A 10,603-nucleotide genomic window follows, 5' to 3' on the forward strand; every position below is an offset into this window, starting at 1 on the left:
ATCTTAGGTGTTATTTGTTTTGCCCAGGTCTTGATCCCTCAGGGGCTAATTAGATTGCATAGTGTTAGTAATTTAAAGCACAAGCATTGCCTTTAGTCATAGAGAGTAAGATAGGAAGCTACATTCAATTAGGTCATTTTGGGGAAAAACTTAAGTAAATTGTTATGGAAAAGGAAGGGTAATTGTTTGGATTTGATGAGCTGTTTATTCTAGTTCAGGCTTTTGCTGTTAATGACAAGAGTTTATCCTAGTGAATTGGGGCCTAAAAAGCTACACCTGCATATCCTTGCTAAATGTTTCTTTATATGATTTTAGTTAGTTTGTTTACATATGGTGAAAAGATGATGATGATGATTAAAATTACAATTATTATTACTTGCCTTATTGAGTAAGTCTCTCCAAATCATGAGACTGTACCTCACCTAAGACATTTTTTAAAAAATGAAAAGTGACAAAAAAATTTCATTATTTAAGTAATGAACTTGGGATAATTGGTTATAAATTTGAGTGACCTTTGGGTGAACTATAACATTAAATCTTCAGATATTTCCATATTTGCCAAAGCATTTAACCTTTATAAAACAAGATTAGGCTCATAATGTTTTCATTTTTTGAAAGACTAGAGCTGTGTTTAGACTACTAAGAGAGACAATAATCTTGTCCTTGAACTTAGTTTTGTCCTGTATCTTTCCCTTGAATACTCAATCTGTTTGGAGGAGTGGGAAAGGCTTTTGAATTAAGAAAATAGGAGAACTCAATCCCCCAGATCTCTTAGGCAACTTTGTCTAAGTAACTCTTACACAGATGAAAATGAAGTATGTTCTAGCTTCAGATATTAAATTCACAATAACGATGGTTTGACTTCTAAACACATATATTGATTAAGTCTAAAGAAAAAGTTAGCTGAAAGGATACTTCTTTGCATCCTAATGACACAAAAATCTTCCTACAGGACATTTTAAAAAATGCTAATTATTTTTTTGAAAGGGGGATAGGACAAGGGGATAGGACATTCCTTGGAAAAAAAAAAAGTTGAGATCATTTCCCGCTCCACTTCCTCTCCCCAAAGGGATAGCTTTTGTGTTCAATAAGGCTGAGGAAAGAACTACATCTTTTCCAAAAGGACTGTAATAATCCTTCAAGACTTTGAAACATCTGAGCATTGTAAATCCTAATCATATTCCAAGTAAGTTATAATAATCCTGTATTCAAATAGTTCATCTTAAGGCAGAAATTGAAAGGAGAGAAATTCAAGTAACTTCTCAAGTATATTTGAATTTAGTAATGTAATGTCTGGCAGAAACTACATGAACAGTAAACCAGTGTCTGACAGAGACTATTCTAACAGCAGAAAAGGATATGTCATATACAACATATCTGGTAGATCAAATGGAAATAGTATAATGATTTCAAGAAAATTCTAATTTGGATGACATTCATTTTTTTTTTAATGTGAACATAAACATTTTAATTTCATTAAATTTTTCTCCTATTACATTTTTGAATTAGCATTCATTTTTAAAATGTTTGAGTTTTAAATTCTCTCCCTCTCTCCTTTCCTCCTCCCACCTAATTTTGGCAGCCTTAGTTTTGTTTGTGAAAAACTTTTTTTTTTAATTTCACATAATCAAAATTGTTCATTTATTTACATGATACTTTCTAGCTCTTATTTGGTCATAAATTTTTCTCTTATCCATAGATATAACAGGTAAAATTTCCATGATCCCTTAATTTCCTTTAATTATCCTTTATGTCTAAAATATATGCTTATTTTGATTTTATTTGGCCTGAGATTTTGGTATACATTTAGTTTTGTCAGAGTACTTTTTCAGTTTTCACAGAAATTTTTTTTCAAATGTTGAGCTCTGACCCCTAAAGCTTGGATCATGTTACACTATTACTCAGTTCACACTTACTAGCTTTGTGACTCTGGACAAGTCACTTACCCCTTGTTAAGTTACTGTCCTTATCTATAAGATGATTTGAAGAAGGAAATGGCAAAACCACTTCAATATCCTTGCCAAGAATACCAAGTGGGATCACAAAAAGTCAAACACATCTGAAAATTACCAAAAAATCAAAAAATAAAACAACAAACAACAACAACAACAAATACTCCTATTCTCAATTATCCCTGTGCATTGCATCTTTAATGTGCTTCATTGATCCTACCACTATATTGTTTAGCCATTACCAGACTAGTTTGTAGATCACTCCTTTGTAGCAAAGTTTGAAATCAAGTCCTGCAAAAGTGCCTTCTTTTATTTTTTTATTGATTACCTTGATATTTTTGTCCTTTTGTTCTTCCAGATGAATTTTGGCATTTTTTCAGGTTGATAAAAATGATCATTTGATAGTTTAATTGATATGGCACTGAATAAGTAAATCAACTTACATAAAATTCTCACTTTAGTTATATTGGCTTGGCCTAAACATAAGCAAATGATATTTCTCCAATTGTTTAGATCAGTAATTATCTGTATAAAAAGAGTTTTGTGTCTGTGATCATATATTCTCTGGGTTTATCTTAGCAGGTAAACTCCCAAATATTTTATAATGTTTGCACCTATGCTAAATGGAATCTTGATGCTAGGTTTTGTTGGTAGTAAAAAGAAATGCTGATGATTTGTGTGGGTTTATCTTATATCCTGCAACTTTGCTGAAGATGTTAATTATACCAACTGATTTTTAATTGATTCTCTGGGATTCTCCAAGTATAACATTGATGGAGTCAGGGTAGCAAATCAAAATTTCAAATAAATTGGTGACAAATTCACAATGGCCGTTATCTTTGGAAAAGGGCAGATTTATTTTGGAGAATAGGTTACAGACAAAATGAAGGGATAGACACCAGGAATGGTAAATATGAAATAGAGCAGAAAAGTTTATGAAAGAGAATTTTTCTCAGAGAAATTCACAATTAATCAGAAGGAAGGAAATTCCCACTTTATTAAGAGGGAATAAGCCGTTGATTGGCATGTTAAATCCATAGAAGAGTTTAATAGACTAATCAGAGTTAGCTAGAATAAGAAGAAAAATGTCATCGGAGGAAAGGCACATTGGAATGGGGGGGGAGAGAGAGAGGGACAGAAAAAAAAGACAGAGACAGAGAGAAAGAGAGAGAGAGAGTAACCTTATGATAGGTTTAGCCTAAAAATTACTTATCAAAGATCTTCATTATGAGTAGATTTTTTTACTAGGGAAATATAGCCTTGGGGATTCTCAAAAAAGTAAAGGCATGAAGTCAGAAGAGGGATCAAAGAGTCAAATGGCAGACTAGGTTCCAGACATGTCTAAAGATATATACTATTCAATCTCTCAAAGGTTGTTTAAAGATGCACAGAAATTTGAGAGATAAACAAAAGAGTTCCATTCTCCCAAATACTCTACACAAACAAAATAGTCTGGAAATTGTTTATATTTGATAATAGTGGGTTAAGCTTCTTTCCAATAGGGGAAGATAGTCAGTCTATATCATCTGAAAAAAGAGATAATTGTATTTCATCATTGCCTGTTTGTATTCCTTTGATTTATTTTTCTTCTCTGCTACTATGAATAGCATTTCTAATACAGTATTAAATAATAGGTGATAATGGGCATCCTTATTTCATACCTAATCTTATTAGAAAGATAATTTGGAAATTTATTATTTATTGATTTTTAGATTCCACTTATTCATATATCTTCTAGTGTTTTTAATAGTGATACATGTTTTATTTTCTCAAAAGTTTTTTTCCTGTAACCACCATGATACTCAAATGACTTTTTTATTTATATGGTAACCTATACTGATAATTTTCCTAATATTGAACCAATTTTATATTCCTGGAATAAATCCTTTATCAATTTTTGAAATAGTTTGTATAGTATTGGGATTAATTTCTCTTTATAAGTATGGTTGAATTTATTTGCAAATCCATCTGTTCCTGGGGATTTTTTCTCAGAGAGCTCATTAATGGTTTGTTCGATTTATTTTTCTAAGTTAAGGCTATTTAAGTAGTCTATTTCCTCTTCCATTAATATTAGCAGTTTATATTGTAGTAAATATTCATCCATGTTATTTAAATGGTCAGTTTTACTGGCATATAATTGAACAAAATTACTCTTTATAAGAGTTTAATTTTATCTTCATCAATGGTATTTTTTTATTTTGGAGATGTCAGTTTTGAGAGATTATCTATTTCATTTAGGAAGATTTATAGTGTTCTAAGAGTTCCTGAACAAGACAGTATAGTTCACAAGCAACAGGAAGAATTTGATTTCTAGAAAAAAATTTCTTTTCCATTGGGATTCTGTGGAGGGTATCCTCTTTGTGATTACTATACTCTCTGAAAAACATATATCTTCTTTTTTTATTCTTTTGATTGATTTTAATAAGCAGAAAAGAGTCAAACAAATTAATTTCTGTTTTTGTGCAAACTCATATGATTTTTATGTATAAATCATACTACATACCATTTCGGGAAATCTTAAAAATTGTATTTTCTTTATCTAATCAAGTTTTGTAATCATACACACATACACACACACACATACACACACACACACACACACACACACACACACACACAACTATTTCACTCTCAAAATGTGGTTTCCACTGAATATTATTTGGGAACCTTCCTGTTCCTTTTTCTTATCTTCCTTAAGTACACCTTTGATTTACTTTAACTTACTCTCGTGAATATTTTGTAGAAAAAGTACAATAGGCCTATGTTTTAATTAGCTTTTCTTTTAATAAGGTCAACGATATTCTGTTTGAGGTGTGTGTATCTGTGTGTATACAAAGAGATACATATATAATACACATAAGTATATGTGTTTGTTAATTATTAAAATTTTATGATCTATGTTGCCCTTTAAATATAGTATTTGTTCTTTGTAACAATGTCTTTTTATAAGCATTATCTTCTTTCATATTATGTTTATCTCTGTTTTAAAAATAATACATCCAAAGCTGGACCTGAACCTAAATTCAAATCTGACCTTGAACACTTATTAGCTGTATCACTCTGGGCAAATTATTTAGTTTATATTTGCCTTAATTCATTGGAGAATGAAATGGCAAATGACTAGAACTTTGCCAAGAAAATCTCACAGAAAGTATGGTTCATAGGGTTATGAAAAGTTGGAGATGGTTGAATAAATGAACAACAAAGCATAATGAAAGTTTCCTCTCTCAGTTTAACTCAGTGTGAATCTTTATATTTTAATTATATTTCCTGTAAACAACTTTTTTTGTATTGTGACAATATATTGTTGTATTAGTAGAATATATTGTTGTATTCAGTTTGCTAATGCTTTCAACTACCTTTATCCATTTTATGAATGGGTTCATACTATCCACATTTAAGGTTATATTTGTTAACCTGAAATTCCCCTTTACTATTTCCTTAATATATCTTTTCTTCCCCTCCCAGCTCCTCTCCCCATTTTTTTTTTTTTGCCTAGGAGATAAATAAATAAAAGAAATATAATCTACACTAGTAGCTAGTAATCATTGATGGACCAGGACAATTAAAATGTTTGGGTTAGAATCTCTGTAAATTCAGGCTAATTCAACTATAGGATTCCTTTTGGTCTGTAATTCCTGTCCTAATAATTGAACTACAGGATTTAGTCTTGACTAGAGCTGACTCTGGGCTCTATCTCAGGGATCAAAATTAACTTGTTTCTTGACTTGTAGTCATAGCATGTGACTGCAACCAGTCCTCTCAACTCCATCCACCCCCCAAGAAACACAGTTTACTCCTCAGTCCACTCTGAATCTGGAACCTAGATTTGGGTAATGACCAATAGATCTACCAGATGCCACCCATTCTTGCCCCATGCACTGAAATTCAGTGTTTCTTTTAGACCTCCTTCAGTTCCTGGGTTCTGAAGCACTCCATATAGTAGGCTCCTGACCAGACCATTTTGTTTTGTTTTTCAGATTTTCTAATCAGGATTTACATTGATATATTTTCTAGATTTTTATGGAGAAGCTGTAATGGAGGAGCTTTCGTGTACTTTTTTCTTGATACTCAACACTCTTGATTCCTAACTTTCTTAAATAATAGACATCAGATAGGGAACTCTTGGTGATTTTCTTTAACACATTTTACTTCCTTTCATATTAAGTTGCTTTCTTAGATAATATATTTCTTTGCCATGAGCATCTCCAAAGTTAAACTTTTCTGTATTCACTCTGCACTGGCATTACTTCCAACTACACCCAATTATCCTGAAAGTTTTGGCACAGATTGCAGATAGTCAGATATCTGACTATACTGAGACCCAGCTAACTATATATACTACTATATCAGCACCTTGAATAGAATGAAGTTAATCTCCGTCAATTCTGAAACCCATGTGTGACAGTTCTGAACAAGCCAGGATAATTGATATCCATCCATTCATAACACATGCCTTGGAAATTCTAAACATAATGGATATTTCCTAATAAATAAGACATTTATTAATAAGTTATTATCATAATATATTTCATATGTTATACATATTATTATATAGAATATAGTATAATAAATTATAATAAAAGAAAAAACATTTCCTCATTTATGCAATAATACTAGTCTATTCTAATATTTTCAATGAAATGACAAGAATATAATTATGACTTGGTGTTCACTATCTAGTATAGGAGGCTAAATAAAATATTTTTACATTTATTTCATTTTTTCCATGAATAAGCACTTATTTTCTCTTCTCCCTACCTTCCACCAAATTAAAAAATAAAGAAAAATAAAATCCTAGCCAAGCAAAACAAATTTTCACATTGGTCTTGTCCAAAAATATATGTCTCATTCTTTATCTTTTGTCACGTATTTCTCTCCGGAGAACATATCCTTACCATTGCTGTTGTATGGAGTCCTATGAACCCAAGTCCAAAAGGACCCACAAATAGCTGGTGGCAATTTAGCAATAAATTTATTATTACTTATTAAATGACATGAATTGTACTATTATAAATAAGTAAAGAGAAGGGCATTCCCTGTCCTCAAGAAGTTTATAATCTAATGGGGAAAAAAGACAGATAAAAAGGAAACTAAAAGGTAATGGGAGGAAATGGGGAAAAGTTATCCATATTAGGTCTAGAGCATCATAATCACAACTGAAAAGAAAATGAAACATGATTGGCTTGATCCCATGCCAAAAATTCCATGTCCTGGAATAAGCTCACAAACAGAAACATCTCTCTACTAACTTTGTAGAGAAGATCTAGGATGAGAAGGCAACTGAATCATGGTAGCAAAGTCTAGAGACTCAAAAGCACAGTCAAGAGGGTAAAGACATATTAGGACTTTGGAACAATCCCCATTTCCTAATTCTATTTTTATTTCCTGTTTCTGTCCAGATGACTTAAGATTCTATAAAAAACCATCCTCTTCCCAATCACAAAATAGCAAATGTTTAACAAATCAGTTCTGGAAGAAGAAAGAAGAGGTGGAGAGGAGGGGTGGAGATAGAATGTACATCACACATTGAATTTGATCCCAATTATTAACCTTTTCTCAATCACTTCTTTAAGTCTAGACAATTTATAAAGCAATAAATGAAGTCTTAATGTACACCATTTGCTGATTTCTGAGGTATAAAATTTTACCCTGGGAATTTAGTAATTTTTTTGAAAACCGGTATAAGCTGGATTCAGCACATCCTTGGCTCTATTTTTCCCATCAAGAACCCCTAGAATGAATGTGCCCATTTCATATACAGTGGTAGCAAAATCCTACTTGGCTGATTGGGGATTCTCTCTTCCTAATTTTTTTTTGTTTCTGAAACAAAAAAAACCTTGGCTTCTGGTTCCAAAATTTCTTATCCCTCTGAAAAGAGTAGCTCTGATCAACAGCCCACTTCCATCATGTTTGGTTCAAGTCCTTTAATGAAATTCTAGTGAGTGTATTTTGATAACTATATTAAATATTTTGATAACCATATCAAATGATTCTGTCCCTTCAGAATCAGACTATATAGTGCCTTATTTCATTATTTCTTCCTACTCTCTGCCTATATGCTCTACCTATACCATTGTGATTTACTAGAAAAGTTTTAGGCAGTTTGTGGAGCTTCATTCTTGTGAAGTTGCAATTTTAGCAGTAGATACAAAAATGAAAAGTTCATCTCCATTCACCCTGAGACTTTCTGGGATATTCACTTCACCCACTATTATAACTTCTTTTTTTTTCTTTTAGTTTCTCCAGAGAAACTAAATTAGCTAGCCCCAGATCCTGAACCATACTTTACCTTCACATCCCATCCAGCTATCTGTCTACTCTCTTCCTGACAAAACACTAACAATACCCTTGAGTCTTTCAGTTTCCTACATAATGCTTAGAGATTTTTTTCCAGATTTCTTCTGGTACCAGTTGTATACAGTCAGTTGTTCAAAGTGCTAGCTTTAACTTGTCTTTTTTATCTTAAAAAAATGCAGTCTCTGTGCTGAGGAGTTTACATTCTAATTGGATGCAAAATTTGGTAAACAGAAGAAAAGTTACATTCAGAGGTGATCCCCACCTATAAGAAATCCACAATATGAGGCTCTCTTTTGTAAAGAATAAAAGGCAAAAAATTAACACTGGTGTAACATTTTAACAAGGGATAAGTGTTCTTACAGCAAGTTTAAGATGAAAAGACCTAGTCAAAAGCACCATTAAAAATTCAACTAAAATCAAATTCAAAATATATATAATATATGTAAGTAGAGATACACTTTCAAATGACTTTCCTAATTGATGGAGATTGATTGCTTAATTCTTTGTGCCTTTGAGAAGCACAGCTGATGAGAGCTTGGCAAAAGAGCCAAGCTCTTCCAATCATTTCCAGATTCAAGAACTATTATAAGCAGAGAAAGTCCCTGAAACAAGAGTCTACGAAGTTGGCTATGGGAACACTTCAAGTGCTTAACTCTTCTGGGTTTAGGGGTCAGTTCCCTTATGTAATATAATAACTTCTCTATTTCTTAGCTCTTTGGTTTACGAAAACATGCTGGCTTAGGAATACTATCTTAGTGAATTGTCACTGAATTTGTGACATCTGCCTGGAGTCACTTCTGGACCACCCCAACAATCTCTCTCATTCTCTGTCTCTAGCTCTGTATCTTTTCTGTGTGTTTCTGTCTCTCTTTCTCTTTTTCCCCAAATCTCTGTCCCCACTAGAATTAATCGCATAACAGTGATTAAAAACCTTCTGATTTTTTTTTAATTTAAAGAAGACTAAAATAACTTAACAAGGGGGAAGAACACCATTAAGAAATAATACAATAAGAAATGATGCTAAATGAAGGATAGAAATCAGCTTCTTGTTTTAACCTCATCCTCCTTCACTGAAAAAAGGAAAGAAAAAGCTCAGCCACATTAGGTGATTATTAGGAAGTTTCTCTTTCTCTATACAGAGACAGGGAAAAAGGAAGACCATTCAGGGAGACAATTAAATTTTGTCAACATTATTCTCTTTTTTGATACTCTCCTAGGGCCTGCTTTCATCCTCATCCATACACCCAGCCCCTTAACCCCGAGTAGCAACAGCAGCAGCAGCAGCACTAGTTTTAGTAACAGTAGCTGCTACAAACTATCAAAATTTCGGGAAGAAAGAACAGGGGAACATGCACCTGGAAACCTGGCATTCTGCTTGACAGTGGCCTGCCCACATGGTCCCCAAATGAAGAACAAATTCATAAACTTCCTCTTTATACCTCATATCTTCCAGAAATCTCCAAAAACAAGGTCAAGTTCAACACACATTATCAACTCTTGAACTCTGAAACAGCATCTGTTTATGTTCCCCCTCTCCAAAGCAGGGCAAGCACTTCATAGAGAGAGGAAATATGTTCACAAATAAAGCAATGTGAAGCACAATTTGTTACATACAAAGGTTAGATTCAAAGTGCTGTGAGAAATTTAAAGCAGAAGAGATCCTTTTTAGGGAGAAAGATTTAAAAACTCTCCATGGAAGAGATAAATACTTGTATTTGACCTTGAAAATGGAAATGCATTTAAACAGGTAAATAGAGAAAAAGAGGAAGATACACCACTTCAAGCATGAGCTACTGGGTGAGCAAAGACACAAAGAAAAGAGAATATAGAATGAAAAAGTAAGATGATAAAATGGAATGAGGTATAAATATTATACAGAACACTAGTGTGAGTTAATGTTAGAAAAAGTACATTGGAATCAGATTGGAGAGAGTCTTATATGTTGACAGAGGAAACAATGATTACCAATGAGGAAAAAATGTTTTATCACATTTCCATGAAAATCCAGATGAAAACTATAAAATAAAAATTTAGGTCATTTTTTTTTCTTTACTGTGCCTAGTCTTGTATTAAGCAGGAGGTGGGGAAAAGGAGACTTGGGCTACCAGAGTGGGTAGAGTAAACTTGACAATGCTTTCTCCCATTAATGTTAGGTTTAAAAAGATTTCTACTCCCTCTTCTCTAACTGAAAATATTCCAGATTCCTTAATAGTCTATTTGATTTTTAGTAACATGTAAGAAATATCATGCTGTCCCAGTAAGTCACAAAGCTGAACTCTTTGACCTGAAAACTTATGGCTTTAGTAAGTCAGGATGTTTTGAAAATCTACATTCATGCTGCCCAAGTACTA

General features: G+C 32.6%; 1 pseudogene; it reads left to right on the forward strand.

The window, feature by feature from the left end:
• LOC141550653 (ribose-phosphate pyrophosphokinase 2-like) overlaps positions 1-9,753 on the forward strand; it is a 47,143-nt pseudogene extending 37,390 nt beyond the window's left edge.
• The last annotated feature ends 850 nt before the right edge of the window (positions 9,754-10,603 follow it).

This window comes from Sminthopsis crassicaudata, chromosome 1 (genome assembly GCF_048593235.1).
Source record: "Sminthopsis crassicaudata isolate SCR6 chromosome 1, ASM4859323v1, whole genome shotgun sequence".
In the NCBI taxonomy this organism is placed as follows: Eukaryota; Metazoa; Chordata; class Mammalia; order Dasyuromorphia; family Dasyuridae; genus Sminthopsis; species Sminthopsis crassicaudata.